This window comes from Acipenser ruthenus, unplaced genomic scaffold (assembly GCF_902713425.1).
Source record: "Acipenser ruthenus unplaced genomic scaffold, fAciRut3.2 maternal haplotype, whole genome shotgun sequence".
Taxonomy (NCBI): domain Eukaryota; kingdom Metazoa; phylum Chordata; class Actinopteri; order Acipenseriformes; family Acipenseridae; genus Acipenser; species Acipenser ruthenus.
In genome coordinates, this window is record NW_026708225.1 from 1 (window position 1) to 4,941 (window position 4,941).

Sequence of the window (4,941 nt, forward strand, 5' to 3'; positions counted from 1 at the left end):
GAGGAGAGACAGCGGTGAGGAGGGAGCGGAGAGAGGGATGAGGGTGAGAGAGGGGAGGGAGGGTAGAGAGGAGAGACAGCGGTGAAGAGGGGGAGCGGAGAGAGGGATGAGGTGAGAGGAGGGGGGAGGGTAGAGGAGAGACAGTGGTGAGGAGGAGAGGATCGAGGGGAGGTGGGGAGGGGGAGAGAGAGATCAGGAGGAAGAAGAGATTGGGGAGAGATGGACAGTGAAAGAGGAGGGTAGGGAGAGGAGGCAGGCAGGGGGTGTTGGGGGCGTCGTGCTGTAGATATTATGGTCTGTCGTGCGGGTTCGAGGTCATCAGGGGTCAGGCTGGCTTACCTCCAGTTTCCAAGAACCTTCAGCAGCTCGAAATTCTCCATCCCCACCTTCTCAGAGTGACCAGTCAGGTTAGCTAGAGAGGGAGGGAGGGAGGGAGAGAGATGATTCAACCAGGATAGTCTAACCCAGGGCGGGGGGGTCAAACTCCAGCTCCCAAACCGGGGGGGAGGGGGGGGGGGGCTCCACCCCGAGCTTTCAATCGCTTACCTGCTCTAATTATCATTTGATAAATTGGGACCCATTTTAACAATTCACAAACGTGAGAAAAAAAATATGAAACGCGTCCAATTCAACAAATAATTAGATTGATGTTAATTGAGGAGCTCAAGCTAGGATGAAAACCAGGAGACCCTCATATATTAGATATATATATATGTGGTCGATTCATTACGAAAGCTGATATTTGCAAAACTACCTTTTTATTGTCAAAAGTAAAAACGCGCGTAAGGTTTTAGTCCGCAGTCGCGACGGCGACATCTCGGCTTCCGTATTTATGCCAGTCTGTAGTTCTGTCATAAAAAAAAACCTGAACGTTGTTTATTTTTTGCTACATATTATAAATATAAAAAAACATACAAAGTGAACATTATTATTATTTATTAATTTATTATTTTATTATTATTATTATTATTATTATTAATAATAATAATATATAATAATAATTAATAATAATATAATACGCTTTCAGGAAAGTGACTTCTCGAACACAAACGGGCTCTCTCTTCCCTGTTTGTTTACAAAAACCGAAACTCACGTCTCTCCCACTCCACCCATTAAACAAGAAAACACGACACGACTCCCAGTTCAAAACCAGAAACCAAGTATATCCAGTGCGTGCGGGTGGTGATCTTAACAAAACCGCAACGGTACCAAACAGCATTATAAATATCTGACACAAGAAAAAATTCCGATAAAAAAATATTATATATATATGGTTTTGGAAATACAAACAAAACACACACTTTTTTAAAACAATAATATATATATTATAAATTCTTACGTTTGTTAATTCGTGTTTGACGGTACAATCTTCACCTGCTTTCTCGTCCTGAATTTCCTCCTCGCTGTCGCTGCTAGAAGAACTATTGCTGCTGGATTCCGCCATAGTGTTCAGTTTGCGTTATTAAAATATTAATTAAAAAAAATGAAAACAAAATATTTTAAAACGTAAAAAAATATAATAATAATAATAATAATAATAATAATTAGCGTAGGAAATGCAGTCGTTCCCGCGTATCGTCCATTCGTTGTCGACTAGCCTGTGTTTTTAACTTTATAAGGTTTCTCAAGACTCACCCGTCTGTAGTTGTTGAATTTAATTTTTTAAGTTATATATATATATATATACATTTCTATGCGGCTTTTTAAAAGATCAAGAAAGAAAGAAAAACACAAAACAGTCCGTTTATTTGTTCCGATACGTTGATACGCAAAATCACGTCGAAAAAAATATCAAATACAAAATGGATTACATATCTGTGTTTGAATAATACTTGTTTCCTCTTAAGGCAGCCTGCAGCTCGTGTTCCCTTTTTTAAATGATAATAATAATAATAATACTAACAACACACATCTTTGCTGGCGGCGCTTTTTATCGCGTTTTATTTATTTAAAAATAAAAAAAAAAACACCCTTCTTGGGTTTAGCAGTTTAGTCATTTTTCTAGATCTTTTTTATCAGCTTTTTTTGATTCTGTGCCCCTTTTTTTCTGTGTCTCTGTGTTTGAAATTTTGAGTCCGGCAAATCTGCTTGCTTAAAAAATATATATATATATATATATATAAGGGAGTGAATCGGATATCTCTGCAGCGAAACACCCTCCTCCCACACCCCCAAAAAAATACTTTCGTGGTCCGGTTGTCGTGGGTTGTATTGACTCACTATACAAGTAGATGACAAGGAGTCCAGTTTTAAAAAATTAAATAATAAAAACTCGATTTCTGACTCTCTGTATCAGGGATCGGCAGTGGGAGCTACGGAAGCCGATAGATTTTCGCTTTCTCAGTTTCGTTTTTACATCATTGAACCCTCCTTCTCCTTCTCCTTCTCCTCCGCCTCTCCCTCCTCCTCCTCCTCCTCTCCATTCTCTTGCCAGGTTTCGTGTAGGCTAGCCGCCGGTCCCAAATCCGGAGGCGTTCAGTGAAAGCTGAGAGCCCGGGTTTGAGTGATTTTGTGCGGGGGTAGAGGGAACGGTACTGACGTCGCTCTCTGGAACCCCCGCGGTCAAGCGAGATAATAACTTATTATTATTATTATTATTATTATTAAAAAAGAGAGAGAGATTAAAAAAAAAAAAAAAGGTAAAAATCATGTTTAAAATGAAGACTTGTGTTATTTTTTTTTATTTTTTCATTTTTTTTTTAAAAAGTACAAATTCGGACAGGATTCCGTTTAAACTATAATCACACGATTTTGAAGTGACCCTATTGACAGTGCTATAGCAGGTGAATCAGTCCCATGCTGTGCTATAGCAGGTGAATCAGTCCCATGCTGTGCTATAGCAGGTGAATCAGTCCCATGCTGTGCTATAGCAGGCGAATCAGTCCCATGGTATCCCTATTGACAGTGCTATAGCAGGTGAATCAGTCCCATGCGGTGCTATTGACAGTGCTATGGCAGGTGAATCAGTCCCATGCTGTGCTATTGACAGTGCTATAGCAGGTGAATCAGTCCCATGCTGTGCTATGGCAGGTGAATCAGTCAAATGGTGTGCTATTGACAGTGCTATGGCAGGTGAATCAGCCCCATGCTGTGCTATTGACAGTGCTATTGCAGGTGGGTCAGTCCCATGGTGTGCTATTGACAGTGCTATTGCAGGTGGATCAGATCCCGTGGTATCCCTATTGACAGTGCTATTGCAGGTGGGTCAGTCCCATGGTGTGCTATTGACAGTGCTATAGCAGGTGAATCAGTCCCATGGTGTGCTATTGACAGTGCTATAGGCAGGTGAATCAGTCCCATGCTGTGCTATTGACAGTGCTATAGCAGGTAAATCAGTCCCATGCTGTGCTATTGACAGTGCTATAGCAGGTAAATCAGTCCCATGCTGTGCTATTGACAGTGCTATGGCAGGTGGCTTAGTCCCGTGGTATCCCTATTGACAGTGCTGTGGCAGGTGAATCAGTCCCATGGTGTGCTATTGACAGTGCTATGCAGGTGAATCAGTCAAATGCTGTGCTATTGACAGTGCTATGGCAGGTGAATCAGTCCCATGCTGTGCTACTGACAGTGCTATGGCAGGTGGATCAGTCCCGTGGTGTGCTATTGACAGTGCTATTGCAGGTGGATCAGTCCCGTGGGTATCCCTAATTGACAGTGCTATGGCAGGTGAATCAGTCCCATGGTATCCCTATTGACAGTGCTATGGCAGGTGAATCAGTGTTTATTTACAGTGTTATGACTGGTTGCTGTTGCTAAGTGGGATCTGCCTGTTGCTAAGGGAAACCACTGTTGCTAAGCGCCAGGTGTTGCCAAAATTTCACCATTAGGAATACTTCGAGAACCCCCCCCCAAAGAAATGACAAAAAAAACATGTTTGTTTTTTTTCTTTCGTGGTAGAAAATCTTCCTGGTCGTATATTTATTGATGTAACATTTTAAGTGTAATAAATTAATCTCAAAGCAGTGGCTCTGTGGACCACATTGTAATACAAAACTGTACAGCACAGGTTACATACAGTTAGAAGAAACGTCTTGAGTGAAGGAGAGACTCCTGAGCAGCAATAACACCCACAGAGAGAGAGGGGGCGACAGAGAGGGGGGGGGGGAGGGAGAGTGAGAGAGGGAGGGGGAGAGAGAGGGGAAGGAGGAGAGGGAAAGTGAGGGGGGAGAGAGGATAGAGGAAGAAGGGAGGCACAGAGGGGGAGGGGTAGAGAGGGAGGGAGTTCAACCCCCCCTCTCACCCTTTTCCCTCTCCCCCCTCTCCTCCCCTCCCTCTGGCTTAACGAATCTCCTCTTGGAGTCTGAGGCTCCTCCTCTCCCTCTCCCTCTCCCTCTCCCTCTCCTCTCCCTCTCCCTCTCCTCTCCTCTCCCCTCCTCCTGGCTTAAACGAATCTCCTCTTGGAGTCTGAGGCTCCTCCTCTCCCTCTCCCTCTCCCTCTCCCTCTCCCTCTCCTCTCCTCTCCCTCCTCCTGGCTTAACGAATCTCCTCTTGGAGTCTGAGGCTCCTCCTCTCCCTCTCCCCTCCTCTCCCTCTCCCTCTCCCTCTCCCTCTCCTCTCCTCTCCTCCTCCTGGCTTAACGAATCTCCTCTTGGAGTCTGAGGCTCCTCCTCTCCCTCTCCCTCTCCCTCTCCCTCTCCCTCTCCCTCTCCTCTCCTCTCCCTCTCCCTCTCCTCTCCTCTCCCTCCTCCTGGCTTAACGAATCTCCTCTTGGAGTCTGAGGCTCCTCCTCCCTCTCCCTCTCCCTCTCCCTCTCCCTCTCCTCTCCTCTCCCTCCTCCTGGCTTAACGAATCTCCTCTTGGAGTCTGAGGCTCCTCCTCCTCCCTCTCCCTCTCCCTCTCCTCTCCTCTCCTCTCCCTCTCCTCTCCTCTCCCTCCTCCTGGCTTAACGAATCCCCTCTTGGAGTCTGAGGCTCCTCCTCTCCCTCTCCTCTCCCTCTCCCT